The sequence below is a fragment of the Bombina bombina genome, chromosome 9, assembly GCF_027579735.1.
Source record: "Bombina bombina isolate aBomBom1 chromosome 9, aBomBom1.pri, whole genome shotgun sequence".
Lineage (NCBI taxonomy): Eukaryota > Metazoa > Chordata > Amphibia > Anura > Bombinatoridae > Bombina > Bombina bombina.
Genome location: NC_069507.1, coordinates 91,693,932 through 91,712,986, shown reverse-complemented (window position 1 = coordinate 91,712,986; position 19,055 = coordinate 91,693,932). Strand labels below are relative to the sequence as shown.

The window sequence follows — 19,055 nt, the reverse complement described above, 5'->3', positions numbered from 1 at the left end:
ACTGCGCCTGCTGCAGGAGAGCGGAGCAATAACAGGGGCCACTTACTCAATGCTCCCCCTATAGCCGCAGCGTCCTCCCGCCAAGCCTTCCTGCGCTAATGACCGTTAACCCGCCATTCAGGGCCCCCCCCCCCCAGACAACAGGCTACCGCCACACACCTCACCCATCTTTGGAGCACCACCCCCACCACATAGGAGCCAGCCTTACCCGGATGCTGTGCAGCCGATGCCGCCAGCGTGTGCACTCCAGACAGGCTCCTCAACTCAGCTACCTAATGGTCACCATCCGCCATCGGCGATGACGTTGTGGGGCCCACCGTCGCTCCGCTCTCCATTCGATCTGCCTCCGATCTCCTTTCGATCTGCCTCCGATCTCCTCTTCTCCACCGCCTTCCTGGGACGACCAGCTGACCTACGAGGCCCTCCACTCTGGGCTCCACGGGACCTTCGTGCAGGCGCTTCAGGACTCAGCCGCTCCGGAGCCTTGGATCGCCGGACCGGCCTCTTCACCTGACCAGCTGCATCACCCGCCTCTGGAAGGGCACCGGCCTTCTTCAGCTGCTCCAGCAACCAGCCCGGACCACGCCCCTTAGAGAGGGCCGTCGCCATCAGCTCCTCCAGATTCTCCATGCAGGTAAGTAGCTTCTCTTCTCCACAACAGGTCCAGACAGGGAGATGGCACCTACTCTTCCTGGTTCTCCCTAATTACAATATTCTAAGACCGCCCTCTATTACCACCCACCTATCTTTACTTCCTACGGCCTGCCCTGGGGTCAAAAGCCCCTCCTTTCCATGCTCTACATCCGGGGCTGCCTTTATTACCCATTCTCCAGTTTTGCATAACCAACGCAGTTATATTAATATACTTTTTACATTTGTGATTACCTTGTGTATATAAACCTCCTCAGACTCCTCCCTTATTTCAGTTCTTTTGACAGACTTGCATTTTAGCCAATCAGTGCCCTCTCATAAGTATCTCCACTGGTGTTAGCACAATGTTATCTATATGACATACATCAACTAACACCCTCTAGCTTTGAAAATGTGTCAAATGCATTCAGATAAGAGGTGGCCTTCAAAGGCTTAGAACTAAGAATACCAAGAGAACAAAGCAAATCTGATGAAACAAGTGAACTGGAAAGTTGTTTAAAATTACATGCCCTCTCTGAATCATGAATGTTTATTTTTAACTAGACCGTACCTTTAATATCAGTCTCTTATTTCAATGGACATTCTTGGCATTGAAGTGCCAACATTAGGGACATTTGTCTACAACATCAAGGACTTATTCCAGTTCAGAAGTGACAAGACAACGTTTGGTTAAAATCCAGTTAGATATCTGAGCAAACACTGTATGATAACAAATCATCAAAAGAAGAAAGGATACCACAGGATTCACAAACGCATTTCAGAACAGATGGTGTCATAAACTACAAGGCCCTGATTTTATTTCCTTTCAGATATCTAATAGACACCATTAACCTAAGATAGTGACTTTGTTTATACCCCCATTGATCTAAGGTTTTCTTCTTTAAAGGGACATGATACCCAAATGTTAAAACACTTGAAAGTGATGCAGCATAGCTGTAAAAAGATGACTAGAAAATATCACCTGAACATCTCTATGTAAAAAATAAATATATTTTACCTCAAAATCTAAGTATTCACACCCCATAGTAAAGGACTTTAAGCAGACAATCAGTATGCCTGTCCCGGGAACTGCAAGGGAGTGTGCCTTGTGCACACTCATGTTATTTCCCTATTCAGTTTATTGGCTGCATTCATCACTTCTTGTTTTTTTAACCTGCAGCTGGGCAGTAACTGAAATATAACTTTTTACACAGCTGAGTGAGCTGAGGAAATTGTGAGGTAAAATATCTTCCTTTTTTACATAGAGATGCTCAGTTGATATTTTCCTGTCAGCTTTTTACAGTTATACTGCATCACTTTCACATGATAAGTGAGGAAACAGTACAAAGTTAACAATTACAATCGCTCAGTTCATAAGCTTTTCTAAAGCATTGTGATAGGTCCCAAAGTTATCTTATTTATGTTGAACATAAAAAGCAATTAACCCCTTAACGACCAAGGACGTACGCCACACGTCCTCAAAAAAAATACACTTAATGACCGAGGACGTGTGGCGTACGTCCTTGGTCTGGAAAGCAGCTGGAAGCGATCCTGCTCGCTTCCAGCTGCTTTCCGGTTATTGCAGTGATGCCTCGATATGGAGGCATCCTGCAATAACCCCCCTTGGCCATCTCTGCACCGGACATCAATGGCCGGTATCGTTGGGTGGGAGGCGGGTGGGCGGCCATCGCTGCTCTGTGTGAAGTGGAGGGGGCGGGATCTACGGGGGCGCGCACGGGGGTGGCTGGCGGGCGCGTGCACGGGGCGGGAGCGGGTGGGAACCGCTACACTACAGAAAAAAAAAAAGTTAAAAGCTAAAAAAAAATAGTAAATGTAACTATTAAAAATGTAATCTAAGGGACCTGGAAGGGGTTGGGGGTTGGTCTTGGTGGGGGGGGAAAGCTACACTACAGAAAAGGGCATTTAAAAAAAAAAAAGGCACATTTTTTTACAAAACTGGGTACTGGCAGTACCCAAGATGGCGCCCATTAAGGCAGAGGGGAAGGGTTAGAGAGCTGTTTGGTGGGGGATCAGTGAGGTTGGGGTCTAAGGGGGGATCCTACACATCAGCATATGTAAATATGCTTTTTTTTATTTTTAAAAAAGGGCCAAATACCTTTTATTTTAGTACTGGCAGAGTTTCTGCCAGTACTTAAGATGGCAGGGACAATTGTGGGGTGGGGGAGGGAAGAGAGCTGTTTGGGAGGGATCAGGGGGTCTGATGTTTCAGGTGGGAGGCTGAGCTCTACACTAAAGCTAAAATTAACCCTGCAAGCTCCCTACAAGCTACATAATTAACCCCTTCACTGCTAGCCATAATACACGTGTGATGCGCAGCAGCATTTAGAGGCCTTCTAATTACCAAAAAGCAATGCCAAAGCCATATATGTCTGCTATTTCTGAACAAAGGGGATCCCAGAGAAGCATTTACAACCATTTGTGCCATAATTGCACAAGCTATTTGTAAATAATTTCAGTGAGAAACCTAAAATTGAGAAAAAATTAACGTTTTTTTTTAATTTGATCGCATTTGGCGGTGAAATGGTGGCATGAAATATACCAAAATTGGCCTAGATCAATACTTGGGGTTGTCTACTACACTAAAGCTAAAACTACCCCAAAAAGCTCCCTACATGCTCCCTAATTAACCCCTTCACTGCTGGGCATAATACACGTGTGGTGCGCAGTGGCATTTAGCGGCCTTCTAATTACCAAAAAGCAACGCCAAAGTCATATATGTCTGCTATTTCTGAACAAAGGGGATCTCAGAGAAGAATTTACAACCATTTATGCCATAATTGCACAAGCTGTTTGTAAATAATTTAAGTTAGAAACCAAAAGTTTGTGAAAAAAATTGTGAAAAGTGAACGATTTTTTGTATTTGATTGCATTTGGCGGTGAAATGGTGGCATGAAATATACCAAAATGGGCCTAGATCAATACTTTGGGTTGTCTACTAAAAAAAAATATATACATGTCAATGGCTATTCAGAGATTCCTGAAAGATATCAGTGTTCTAATGTAACTGTCGCTAATTTTGAAAAGAAATGGTTTGGAAATAGCAAAGTGCTACTTGTATTTATGGCCCTATAGTTTACAAAAAAAGCAAAGAACATGTAAACATTGGGTATTTCTAAAATCAGGACAAAATTTAGAAACTATTTAGCATGGGTGTTTTTTGGTGGTTGTAGATGTGTAACAGATTTTGGGGGTCAAAGTTAGAAAAAGTGTGTTTTTTTCCATTTTTTCCTCATATTTTATATTTTTTTTTTATAGTAAATTATAAGATATGATGAAAATAATGGTATCTTTAGAAAGTCCATTTAATGGCGAGAAAAACGGTATATAATATGTGTGGGTACAGTAAATGAGTAAGAGGAAAATTACAGCTAAACACAAACACCGCAGAAATGTAAAAATAGCCTTGGTCCCAAACGGACAGAAAATGGAAAAGTGCTGTGGTCATTAAGGGGTTAAATTGTTTTGACAGATAACTTACATACTTCATCCCATCAACAGCAATTAAACATATTTAACTAAATGATGATAAATTGGGTTACATATTAATTACTAGTGGTATTTAGAGTTCAAAATATAAATCATAATATTTTAGTTTGTTCCATTTTTCTTCACTTGAAAATTCCACATATTTTTTTGTTGTTGATGCCACTTTGAAAAGTAGTAAAAAATCTCCAAAGATAGGCAATACCATGTTCATTGTTTGTTTGTTAAAATGTGTGAGGCCTATTTCTAAGTGGTCTGTTCAAAATTAACCAACCAAGCCAATGGATTTTAAGGATTTCTAAAGAGAGCAACCATGTTATAAGAGGAAAAACTAAGGTTAATATTTTTTTTCATATAATATCAAGAGACAACCATTTTTTTATATTCTACTTTCTCTGAAATATGTATGTGACCAAGGTCTAAGGAATGCATATTTAGGGCCTGATTCTCAAAAATGTACCAGCATAGAGTGAAATAATCTTGCAGACCTTGCTAAATACATTTACAAAAGGAACTCCCAGCAAGCTTTGCGTTGCATTAAAATAAATGATATTAACGAATCTCACTGGAATGCAGAATCTTACAGGGGAGAGAGAGGTTAGCTTAGGAGCATCTGGAACTGATTATATTTATACAAAATAAATTACAGTGTTCAGTGTATTTCAACTTGTATTCACTTATAATTTTTTATGTTTCATTATCATTATTTTATAAGTGTAATAAATATTGTGTATTTTAAAACAAAATTACCAGCATACAGTTGGTGAGATAAATCAGTGAGAACTGCAGTGGTAAAATTGGAAAATACAAAAAAAAATTTAGACATGAATCACCAAGGAACGCCTCTGTCCAGCCCACTTACTGAGCACAACTTATTTTGTATATCAAATGTGATTTTTACTTTGTATTCAAATTACATTTTTGATATAAACTTCAAAAACTATTTTTATTTTTTATTTAATTAAGTTTTACTTTGTATTTGAAATAGAATTCTTACTTTGTACTTCAAAATTACAATTGCTTTGTACACATATTTCATGTATGCAAAATATAGGTCTTTAAAATCTAAATGTACTACAATAAAGCATTATTTAATGTATGTCTCTTATTCACATGCAGACATAAATAGAATGGTAGCTCTCAAGGTAAAATCTGCATTTTTAGAACCCCTTTCAATATTGATGAACTAGAGAAATTGAATATATATTTTATTACCTCTAGAAACAAAGAATTTCAAACACAAATACAATAATAACTAAAAGATGACTTTATCAAACATTTTCTGTTAAAGATTCATCTGTTGCAATAGTAGTAGTATTATATTCTGTTCTTTTTGTTTCAAGAAAAGCTTCACTAGTTGGTGGATTTTCAATTCCTTCACGTAATTCAAAAGGGCAGCAACTCTTTCTGTAGGATATTCTGTCTGATTTTGCAAAGAATTATAAAACTATTAATATTACAATAAGATGGTAAAGTTGTAGCATAACAACTAGCATATTCTTTCCAGTGAAAAATACCAACATCAGATTGATAATTTTGGAACGAGCCATCAGAACCAGTCGAAAAATAAAAAAAGCCCATCTTTAATAAGTAGACTTATTCCTATGTTCCAAAGGTCGGCACTGTATCGAGCAGAAAAGGAGAAACGTCTCTTTGTTTTTGAAGTTGATTGGCAGCCAACATTTTGTACTGTGAAATATAAATAAATAACGTTAAGTTTAAATACTGAAAACTATTCATATTTTATGTATCATACAACATTTTGTTATTGACTTTAAAGGTACAGTATACACCAATTTTCATTTAACTGCATGTAATAGACACTATACTGTATAATATAATCGCGTTTGTAACGCGTCCGTGGGTGTCGCCAGTTACGCACGCATCCTCAAAGGAATGTTGGCAGTGCAGGTGGATTCTTTCACCAACCTGCCATTTTCGGAATCCACTGGAATGCAGCAAAGGCAAACAGAGCATTACAAAAAAAAAAATGCTGCAATAATAAAATTATTAACCCTTAAATCCGCCAACCCCAACATCGCAAACTACATAATTCACTTTAATGGCTGTTTAGAGGTTAATAGATGTAAGTCAATCCTAGCATTATACAAACGCTAGGATTGGCTATTGAAACAAATAAAGGGGACTTTAATTCATGAAGTATAAGATACTTCATGTAGAAAGCTCCTTTATTTGTTTCAATCGAGTGTCGTTTTTAGCTGCTACAGCAGCCCAAGGCTAAAAAATTATTTTGCTAAGAGGTGACGTTTTCACCTCTTAGCCAATAGCCGTGCGGTAAATCCGGCTTGGCGCTACAACGCTAGGATTGACTTTCACTTCAACCCACATCGATAATTAACCTAATAAATCTATTAACCCCTAAACCGTCAAAACCCACAACGCAAATAACTAATCACTAAGCTCCCTAACCTAACACCCCCTAAATTAACACCATTACATCAATATAATTCTAAATTACAATAAAAAAAACCCCAACTAACATTACTTTAAAAATAAAGAAAACTAAGTTTAAACTAATCTAAAATTACAGAAAATAAAAAACATTATCCAAAATAAAAAAATTAAACCTAACCCCTATGAAAATAAAAAAGCCCCCCCCAAAATAAAAACACCCCCTTATCTAATGCTATACTAGAAATAGCCCTTAAAAATGGCTTTTGTAGGGCATTGCCCTAAGTTAAACAGCTCTTTTACATTAAAAATAAACCAAGTCCCCCTTAACAGTAAAACCCCCACCCACCAAACCCCCCAAAATAAAAAAAAACCCTAACACTAAAAAACCTAAACTACCTATTGCCCCTAAAGGGGCATTTGTATGGGCATTGCCCTTAAAATGGCATTCAGCTCTTTTACATTGCCCTTAAAAGGGCATTCAGCTCTTTTTCAAATTGCCCAAAAAACGAATAAAAAAAAAAACTAACACTAAAGCCCCACATAGGTACTCACGGTTCCTGAAGTCCGGCGGAGAAGGTCTATCATCTTCATCCACAGCGAAGGCAGAGCGGAGATGCGGAGCGGTGTTCCCAGATGTGGCTATCCCCGGCGGCGGCATGGAGGCTCCTCTTCATGTGATCGTCCGCCGCACACTGAAGCTTGAATGCAAGGTACCCCATATTTATTGGGGTACCTTGCATTCCTGTTGGCTGAAATTTTAAAAATGAGCCAATAGGATGCAAGCTACTGCAATCTTATTGGCTGATTTGAACAGCCAATAGGATTTCATTAGCTCTAATCCTATTGTCTGATTTTAAAATTTCAGCCATTAGGAATGCATGGAACCCCTAATTGATTGCGGTACCTTGGATTCAATCTTCAGTCTACGATGGACATCAGATGAAGCGGAGCCTCCATTGCCGCAGAGAATCCAGGCATCAGGAGCAAGCTCCGCGTCGTCTTCAGTCCGGATGAAGAAAGAAGATGATGGATCCGTCTGGAAGAAGACCTACTTTGCCGGACTTAAGGAATAGTGAGTACCTATTTAGGGCCTAGGTTTAAGCTTTTTTATTTTCATTTTTTGGCTGTTTTTTTTTTTTAGATTAAGGTTTTTTTGGGCTTCAAAAAGAGCTGATTGGCCTTTTAAGGGCAGTAAAAGAGCTGAATGCCCTTTTAAGGGCAATGCCCATACAAATGCCCTTTTCAGGGCAATGGGTAGTTTAGTTTTTTTAGTGTTAGTTGTTTTTTTATTTTGGGGGGTGTGGTGGGTGGTTTTTTTTTTACTGTTGGGGGGACTTATTATTTTTTAGAGGTAAAAGAGCTGTTTAACTTAGGGCAATGCCCTACAAAAGCCCTTTTAAGGGCTATTGGTAGTTTAGTATTAGATTAGGGGGTGTTTTTATTTTGAGGGGGATTTTTTATTTTTATAGGGGTATTAGTTTAGGTTTATTTTATTTTTTTAATTTGGATAACTTTGTTTATTTTTACTTTTTTATTTTTTGTTACTGTACCTTCGGGGGTTGTATTTTTTTAAACATTGACTGCCCTCTGTGCAGGCTTATCACCTAGTAAATAATAATATGCACAGATACTGATCTAAACATCCCATATGGGCTATATAAATGGATCATCTACAAAACATTTATGCAAAGATTTTTGTAAATGTCAGAAATAGTAAATGTTATTGATCTAATCCCTGTGGGCGTACAATTATTAAAGGGACATGAAACCCAAACATTTTCTTTCTTGATTCAGATAGAGCATACAATGTTAAACAACTTTCCATTGTACTTGTTTTATCTAATTTACTTTGTTCTCTTGGTATATCCTTTGTTGGAGAGCAGAAATATCCTTTGTTGGAGAGCAGAAAATGCACTTCTAGGAACTGGTCAGCCAATGACAAGAGGTATATATATGCAACCACCAGTTAGCATCTAGCTCCCATTAGTGTTTTGATGCTTCTGAGCCTACCTAGGTATTCTTTTTAATAAAGGATAGCAAGAGAATGAAGCACATAGGAAAAAGAAAACATTTGTGTATCATACTCCTTTAATATTCACTTTCTTTTAAGAAATCAAGGGACACTTCATACTTTTTTGTAAAACCTGTGATTGTTCCATGCCCCCTAGAATGACCATAAAGCAAATTATTTAAAATGCTGCAAACTATAAAAACAAGCTGTTGATTTGCAGCATTTTAAAGAAAATAAGCTGCTCATTCTCAATAGAGAAATAACATGATAACATGATTTAATAGATGAGTATTCATGAATTGCTATCTGTCTGCTAAATTGACCATATGAAATTATTGTAAGATACTAAGAATTCAAATAAATTATCAGTACAATATATAAATGTACATATTGTGTGAAGCAAACTTACTATTTTAACAACAAAGTCAAGCTTTAGTGAAAGTTCTCCAAGAAATAACATAGAAAACAGAAATTTTAGCCACTGGATTGATTGCGGAAATTAAAAGCATGTTAAACAACCTTACTGGGAATTTTTTGGATTTTCGATTAGGTTGTTTGAGGCTGTCTGAAAATGGAGAAATACAGTTACAATGCAGAGGACTGATGTGCTGATAAAATTCTCTATAATTGTTCTTCAAATGGATTGGAATAGATTTGTGTTGCGCCCCAGTGCTAGTTACAGGATAATTTGATGTAGTCTAGTGGACCACTAAACCATGTATGGAAAGAAAATTGAGAGGACTGTAATCTTATTTTACAGTAGATATAGTACCTAACTAGATGAATCTCTCGGGATGATGGATCCTGATTAAAAGGTATCAAGAGTTTCTTGTGTCCTCTCTGACATCCTTAGATACGTTTCCTTTGGTAAGGTTTATGTTGGTGAGGTATATTTGGGGGTATGTGCATCTCAGTATAAATATAGGACTCCCCTTATGATGACATATTTTATTCAGTTGAGACAATCTAACACTACACCACGCCCAATGGGGGCGGAATCAAATGATACTACCTATGAAATTTTTCACGTATTTAATTTCATTGAGATACATTGGCGAGTTGCCACGCCCTATTGGGGCGTCATTGTATGAGATCATTCATTGGTATTACTCTCGTGAAATATAGTGGACATGTCTTTCCATGCCCTTATGGGCGAGTTATAGGTAGTGAGTCATCTGCAGGGATGAACACTGTTTCTTTAGTTACAATAAATATACCAAATATCACAAAGAAAAAAAATGTGAAATAAATGTGATAAAAATCATAAAAGGAAAACCAAATAAAGTTTTGAATAAAGGATATGTCTGTGTCCTCTGGATGAGTTTTTCAGCTTGTTAGCATTCCTCAGTGAGATCCCATAAAAAAGGAAACAGAAAATTGCAACATAGTGTGAATCTGTAATGGCACTTTGAGGAAGTAGTTGTTTTGTAACAAATGACTACTCACATTTGTTGGAGCTTTCCACTAAGCTCAAGGATATGCGCACTCCCACTTTATACTGATGGGAAAACAGTACACTAGGCAAAACTTGGATACAAATTTATTTTAAAATATATAAAAGCGTCACATAAGCCTTGATAACACCACAATGTAAGGGTACAAAAGCAGATATGCTGTAATAAATGCTTCAAATCGCCAAACTTGCTAAGAGGTAAATGGATCATACCTGCGAAACGTACGTCGGAACTGAACTGTTCTATATTGAGTTTTATCACGTCTCTACACTAGCCAGGACACCTGGGGGCTTAGCGCTACTGTCTTGCTACTAAAGAGGTTTTGGTTTCGGCGGTCACACTCCTGCTGATCCATCCATGTTGTTTACCTTTTTAGATAACGTCTTTTACTGTGTGATCGCAGTAGATTAGCTATATGCGATCTGGTTATGGGTGATTTTATGGGACTGATTGAATGACATCCTATGCATGCTATGGGCTATAGAAGGTTTTTAAAAATATACACTTTAACTTATCCACATTATCTATATGACACAAGATTTATTAACACTGTTGCAATATGGACGTTTTTGCACACACTCCTTTTTTTGCACACAATGCATTGTGATTGGTGTAACCACAGGGGGAGTGTCATGTCAACCCTATTTACGTTTGTATTTTCACAGTATGTGTTTGTCTGAAGAAGGGATAGGTTATATCCCGAAACGTCACAGAAATAAAGACATTTTTTGTTTATCACAGTTGACTGCAGACCAGTGAATGCTTATCTTTGAATCTCTGTATTACCACATTATAGCACCCTGGCAGCTGATGCTTACACTGTATGTATATGTGTGTATATATCTATATATAAGAAAAAGAAGAAAAGTGTGCATCTGGCGCAAAAAAAGAGACCTCAGCTCAGGTATATAGATAATAACAATGGTGTAGAAAAATTAAATGCTGCCCCAATCTATCTACCGAGGAAAGAGAGTCCCTACACCCTCAAACCTAGGTAAAAAAGAATATTGGAAAAAGAGATGTGATAGAAAAGTTAGGGCACAAATAATATATAAAATTATAACTATAAAATAAACAGAGAGTCTAAAAATATGCAATTTAAAAAGAATATTGAATTCTGACTAGAAAAAGAGGTACTGGATAGAAATAGTAAAAGTAAATACAATTGATGTAATAATGCCACTAAATAAAAATAATACAATAATGTGTTGATTCCCTATTGAGGATTGAACAGTATTCAGTAAATGGACACAATAAAGGTAAATCAATAAACAAATTACTTACTAAACTTCTTATGTACACTTGAGACAAAGAAATATCTTTTCAAAAGTAAAAACAATTCATATAATTAACAAAAGAAAACAATACATATAAAAATTATTAAAATGAAGAATAAATGATCATAATAGTAATAATGTTGGAGACTGCCTGATCCCAGAATGCAGGTCTCCCTAGGGGTGTCTACTTACACTCCTTTACCTCAATCAGTATGAGGTAAGTGCCGCGTAGTATCAGTAGAAAACTCCCTTTGATCTCCAGCTGTCCAGAAAATAGGGTAACGACTTGCAGGACTTTAATCAAGATACTTGTCTTTGTTGGAGTGCTATTATCCCCTCCAGATGACCATGAGCATGAAAGACAAATAAAGATAATAATAGTGCAACCCCGTATGTAAAGTGTAACAATTTACTTTATTAAATACAGTGCACTCACATTTAAAACCCTCCAAAATATATGAGGTATTTTTAGGCAATATAAAATCAAAGTCTAGCTTTTCCAGCCAGCAGAGTTTAGCGAGTAATGTTCCCAGATAGTTGATTCACAGCTATCATGTGCTAAAGTTCAAAACAAATAAATAACAGTCCTGGTTATCCTATTAACACTCGTGGTTCTGTCCTTACGCGTTTCAAAGGCATTCACACCTTTGCAGCCTTCTTCGTCAGAGGAATTTACAGACAGCTGATAATTGGGCTGTATTTCAAGCGGAGCGGCGGCACACTCCCCCGAAAACAGTGATTTCATTGGATGCATAAAGGTGTCACATGACCGGCTGTTAGCCTATAGTATTTCCAAGTCATGGATTGGTTACAGCTGTTTTCAGCTCATAGTCCCATTGTGGTAACCATAGAGATTACGCTAACAAAATCCAGGATATACACCGTATGTTAGCCGTAATGTTAATATTAACAAAAAAAAAATTCTCCTTATTACGTGTAATTAGTTTTGGGCACAGAGATATACATTTGGGGTTAATTTCCAATGAGTACAATTTCTCTATTACTATTTTTAAAGCGGACATTCTAAAAGAAAGAGTTGATTATACAATATGGAATTGTATTCCTATCACGTGGTGTACTAAAAGTAAACAGTTTAAACATATTTGGCACCTCACAAATTGATATTTCATATTAAGAAATATCTAGATACTTAATTTGTTGTAGTGCGGATCAAACAAGTTTATATATATATATATATATATATATATAATATATATATATATATTTCAAGTGATGGTGTAAGTGCACTCTCACCAACTTATGCAACTTGTCAGGGTGCTGTAAGATAATAGATAAACTGTAGCAAAGTAGGACTCACTGAACGATTCCAACTGTGACAAAAGACTTTAATTCAAACGAGTGACGTTTCGGGACAATAACAGTCCCTTCCTCTGACAAACTAACAATGTGAAAAAGCAGGCCTTAAATAGGCTCCAAAAATACCCTCCCCATAAGTGTGACCAATCACGGTCAAGGTAACAAAACCTATCTTACCCAGTAACAAATAGTGATCGATATTACAATAGTGCAAAGTCAATTAATCAAGTGAGATAAAACATAGGACCCCGTGTTGCTAATAGAGTGGGGGGAATAATCACAGTTCAACCCTTTCTAATCAGCTGCTAAACGACCATAAACAAAGGAAAAAACGAAGAAACAACGACGAAAAAACCATATTATGTGAGGATCGTAATTCAACCAATCAGTGTGATCCCAGTCATGTAGATCGTAATTCCACCAATGGGCCGTCATCAGACTTGTGGGAATTATAATAGTACCAATCAGCAGCCTAATAGCATTCTGTATCAGAAGCGTCATACCATTACGCTTTCCAGATACGCCCACCTGTCACTGACTATGCCTGTTGCCTATAGCAACACAGTAAAAACATTTAGCTAAATCGGATCAGATCGCTGCTTGCCAGTCATGGACAGATACAGCGATACGCTCGCCATAGAGATCACAGCGGCTTTCGCATATCGGATAACAAAGGCGTTGCTCAGCCAAATTAATGCTGTTAAAGAGATGGCGAGATCCGACCAATCAGCCGTGTGTCCACACCCCCATGGCCGTAACAAGATCATCACTGTGTTATTGTCCGCCTCTGTGCCTCTGTATCAGAGATGATGGGCTAATCTATTAAAATAATCACACTCGTCTAAAAGTGACAAGCAGTTTCCATCCTGGGCCACACATAGACTGTCAATGGCGAACACGGCTATATTCGTATAACACTACCAATAAATTTCAGCTGTTTATTTCACAACAACAAACTGTTATTTATAATACCTGTCTGTTTCAACGGTCGCTGCATGCAGGCTCCTATGCTGTGCATCAAACAACATCCTAAGAACAAAGTGTAAACTGTGTAAATAGAAACAATATATGTAAAAAAGGGGGACCTATATGTATAAAACCTATATGTATAAAACATATAAGCTATTATATATCCATAGAGAGTAATCACAAAAAAGTGAAAAGTATAAATAAATAAATCTTAATTGTATATTTCATAACAACCAACTGTTGTTTCTAATACCTATCTATTTCCACGGTCGCTGCATGCAGACTCCTATTCTGTGCATCAAACAACATCCTAAGAGTAAAGTGTAAACAGTGTAAAAAAGGAACTATATATACAAAACGAGAAACCTATATACATATAATCTATATGAATAAAACAACATATAAGCTATTATATATCCATAGTAAGTAATCACGAAAAAGTGAAAAGTATATCACTGTCGGTTCCTTGTAAAGGCTCCGCTAGCCTTGTATCTAACCATAATTATGGCACCGATTATGGGTTTGGTGTGAAGTAGACCACCCAAGCTAAAAAGCAACACGGGGTAAGCACAAAGTGAATATAATTAAAATTGAAATAATGATAAAATTAATTCGTCCATATAATGGACACCATATTAACAACATGATGTCAAGAGAACCACCTATGGATATTACATAGGGGCAATATAGGACAGAGAAATCAGCATTGTCTTCGGTTACATTGTGCTTTTAGATCAATCAACTGTATTCAGGGTCTGGAAAAATAGTAAAATTGAAATAAAATTAAATAAAATAAAATTAAAATAAAATAAAATAACATAAAATAAAATAAAATCAAATGAAATAAACTAAATAAAATGAAATAAAATAAATTAAAATAAACTAACCAAAACAAAAATAAAATAAATATAAATAAAATATAAAAATATAAAAATATATAAAATAAAGAAAAATAAAGAAAGTAAATGAATAAGATATAAAAGACGAGGGAAAACAAGGGGGGAAGAAACTGTAGAAGAAGAAAAAAAGAAGAAGCCAGTAGTAAATAAGACAGAAAACAACCACCATACAAAAAATGAAACCACATTAAATAAAAATACGGGGGAATCAAGAAGTCAAGTTCGAAAGGAAAGAGAAATAGAGATAGAATAAAGACTAAGAACAAATGGACCATGAGCTCTCATTGAAATGGACATCAATATTCATATAGACTGGGTCTCAGCGTTCATAAATAACATTGCCATCCTGTGTGGGTGTTGAGACCCCTGGGACTGAGGGTACCAAGTTCATAGATCCACCTTGATTCTTTGCGGAGTAGCATGTTATCTCTGTCTCCCCCCCTCCGTGGGGTCGGTACGTGGTCGATCAGTCGAAATCTCAGATCGTTGACAGTGTGGCCTGACTCCAGGAAGTGCCTTGCGACCGGTTGATCTGCCTTTTTGTTTCTTATGGCCAAACGAATGCTGGACCTGTGGTTGGCCATTCTCGTCCTTGCATCGTCGGTTGTTTTGCCAATATAAAATTTCCCACAAGGGCAGTTCAAAAGATATATTACATATTGGGTGGTGCAAGTCAGATAGTACTTGATCTCGTATGACCTGTTGCTTTCAGGGTGGTGAAAGTGGGAGCCAGTGATCATCCCACTACACGTCACACAACTAATGCAGCGTAGCACCCTTTCTTTTTCGTCCTCAGCCATGTCCTTACACCCCCTTCTGGATTGACATCTGCTTTCACAAGATGATCCCTCAGATTTCTTCCTCGACGAAACCCTATCCTTGGTGCCTTCCAATTCTTGAAAGGCAGGGTATGGTCTGCTTCAATCAGTTTCCATTCATCCTTAATCGTATGGGTTAGGGGTATAATGTCTGGTGAATATGTGGTCACAAAGGTGAGTTGATCTCCTTGTTTAGATTGGGACTCTTCTCCTGGTACACTCGTACATAACACTCCTGATTTAATCTCTAGCAGATCCTTATGCTTTTATCCTCTCTCCCTAAAGCGCTCTGTCATATCCTGTAGTTGTTCTTCACACAATACCTCATTGGTATTATTTCTAATCACCCGTTGGTACTGGGCTTTAGGGATATTGTGTATAAGGCTAGGCTGGTGGCAGCTTCTGGCATGCAGTAATGAGTTTCGGTCCGTAGCTTTATGGAACAAAGTTGTACCCAATCTCCCATTCACCTTGAAGACCCTCACATCAAGGTAGTCCACCGTGGAATGACTGATTGTGTGGGTAAATCTAATGGGACTTTCCAGTGTATTCAGATCCTCAATCCATTGTGTTAGGCTATCCTCTCCATCAGACCATACCAGGAACAGGTCGTCAATATATCGACAGTAGTACCTGATGTTAACATTGTTAAAGATCTTCATAATGGATGTCTCATAGAATGCCATAAACAGGTTGGCCAGCGATGGGGCCACATTGGACCCCATCGCTGTCCCTGAGATTTGTAGGTAAAATGTAGAGTCAAAAAGGAAGTAGTTCTCCCTCAGGCATAATGAAAGGAGGCAGATGATAACTTCTTCTGATGGGCCAATGTACGCTGCCTTCCTGAGTGCATGTGTAACTGCTGTGATGCCATCTTGATCTGGGATGACCGTGTAAAGGCTAGACAGATCAAGAGTGACCAAAAGGTCTCCATCAGTGATGTCCTCCAACTTCTTGATGCCCATGATGAAGTCATTTGAATCCCGTATGTATGATGGCAAGGATTGCACCAAAGGCTGTAGGTAATGGTCAACAAATTGAGCTAGTGGTTGAAGTAGCGAACCCCTCGCTGAGACAATGGGTCTCCCAGGAGGGTTATAGGCATTCTTATGCACCTTCGGTAGAGTGTATAGCAGGGGGATTATTGGATGTTTCCGACTTAAGAAATTATAATCTTGTTGTGTGATAAGTGCCCTCTCTTTGAACTCTTTGAACTATATATAGAATCAATTGTATTCCTATCACGTGGTGTACTAAAAGTAAACAGTTTTTAATTTTTTGCAAGAAAGATTTAACTTGTATGTCCAAGTAGTGCATATAGCTGGACAGTAATATAATTATAATGGGCCAGTAAAAATAAGCCTATTTATATTTAAATTTAAAAATAAAATAAAACCAATATACTGTTGACCATTGTAAATATTATTTTCAGACCCAAATCAAGAATCTCAAAGTGGAAATATAATACTCATTTGAGCTCAAGGCTGGTAATAAAAGTGGGAATGTGTACGGATAAAATTCAATAAAATACACCATTCTTTAAAATAATTTAAAACTATATACACCATAAATGTATACTAAAATTCATACTAAGAGCCTAATAGACCAAAAATCTAAAAGAGATGTTAAAATAGAATAAACTACCTAATATAGTAAGATATAAAATATAATGACCAATATTGTATCAAAAAATAGGTTAAAAAATTATTTTGGATAAGAAGATTTTTTTAGTTAAAAAAGTTTTTTGGTGAAAAGATGTTTAGGTTAAAAATGCTGCCAAATCAATATCCTTATTGAGGCCTTGTGGGATTAGAGTTCCTAGTGTGTAGATCCAATATGTCTCTCTTTTTCGGAGTTTAAGTTCTCTATCTCCTCCTCTCTTATTGTTTTGTACACACTCTTTAATGGTTCCTCTTAGGCATGAGGGGTCTTTATTGTGTTTTTCCTTGTAGTGTGCTGAGAGATTGTGAGTTTTTTCTCCAGACTCTATGTTGTTAATATGTTCTAACAACCTCTTTTTGTAGGGCCTTGTGGTCCGTCCAACGTACTGAAGGCCACACCCACATTGTAGGAGATACACTACAAAATCTGTACGACAGTTGCATAAACTTTCAATCTTATATTTTTTGTTGGTTGTTGTTGAAATGATTTCTTTCGTTGGTTTATTATTGAGAAAATGATGGGTGCAGGCCACACAATTTTTGCGGTTACACTTAAAAAACCCAATTGTGGCCTTGTTAAGCCAATTAGTTTCTTTTGCATCCACATTTTTCAGTTCACTCGGTGCCAAGATATTTTTAAAATTTCTGTTTTTTCTAAAAATTATTCTTGGTTCTTTAGTTGTTATCTGATTAAGGAGGGTATCTTTCTTGAGAATATGCCAGTGTTTTGTTATAATTTTTCTAATTTCTGGCGCCCCTTCATTAAATGTTGTAATAAAATTAACAGATTTTTTTGGAACCTCTTCTCGTTCCAGTTTCTAAAAGATCATTTCTGTCGATCTTTCTCACCTTCTCGAGTGCTTCACCCACCTTATAGGAATTATATCCCCTGGCTCTGAATCTATCACTTAATTTTTTTGCTTCTAGATCAAAGTCCTCTTTTTTAGAACAATTTCTTTTGAGTCTCTGAAATTGTCCTGTTGGGATATTGTTTACCCAATTCTTGTCATGCCCACTTTTGGCATGTAGGTAGCCATTACTGTCTGTCGTTTTTTTTATACAGTTTTGTATGTATCTTGTTGTTTTCATGAAAGAAAACCACATCAAGAAAGTCTATTTCCACAGTGCTTATTTTGTTGGTGAAAGATAGGTTAAAATCATTAATATTCAGTTTTGACACAAAATCATCTAATTGGCTAACTGATCCATCCCAAATGAAGATGATATCATCTATATACCTTCCCCATACTTTTATGTTGGGGAGATAGACGTTGTTATGCCAAATTACCTCCTCCTCCCATTGGCCCAAGTAAAGATTAGCATAGCTAGGGGCAAATTTTGTCCCCATAGCTGTGCCGTTAGTTTGGAGAAAATATTCTTTTTCAAAAGTGAAATAATTATTTTCTAATGTAAATCTTATAGCTTCAGTCAAAAAAATCTGTTGGTTGTGGTGAAGCTTATTGTCTTTTTCCAGCCAGTACTGTATGGCTTGTATTCCCTTCTCATGGGGGATATTTGTATAAAGCGCATTACCGTCCATTGTCACCCATAACCAACCTTCATTCCACTGTACTCTGCTCAATTTTTGTATCGTATCAGGCGTGTCTCTCAAATACGATTTGAGTCCCGGCACCAGGGGTTGTAGAAAAAAATCAATGTATTCTGACAATTTAGATGTTAGGGAGCCTATACCTGAAACTATCGGTCTACCCGGTGGGTTTTCCAGGCATTTGTGAACTTTTGGTAGATGGTAAAATAATGCCACTACTGGTGTTTCATTTTTCAAATAGTTCCATTCATTTTCGTTTAAGACCTTTAAGTGTCTTGCATTATCTAATAAATGCTTATATTGTTCCAAGAAGCAATTGGTCGGATTAGATCTCAGTTTACTGTATGTGTTAATATCATATAACAATCTGTTTGCCTCCTTTAGATAATCGCTTCTATCTTGTAGAACGATACCTCCTCCTTTATCAGCTTCCCAAATTATAATGTCATTGTCTTTTTCTAATTGTCTGATGAAGTCTTTCTCTCTTTTGGAGAGATTGTCTTTCTTAATTTTGTAGTCCCTGCAGAGATTATCCAGATCCTCTTGGACTA

The 19,055-nt window shown here is 37.2% G+C and overlaps 1 long non-coding RNA gene across 1 annotated transcript in view; it reads right to left on the bottom strand.

Moving 5' to 3' along the window:
* Nucleotides 1-5,329: 5,329 nt before the first annotated feature.
* LOC128639538 (uncharacterized) overlaps nucleotides 5,330-19,055 on the bottom strand; it is a 63,374-nt gene continuing 49,648 nt past the window's right edge. Inside the window, exon 3 of the long non-coding RNA XR_008399219.1 lies at nucleotides 5,330-5,823. This is a non-coding gene — a long non-coding RNA (uncharacterized LOC128639538). The remainder of the gene's footprint in view (nucleotides 5,824-19,055) is intronic.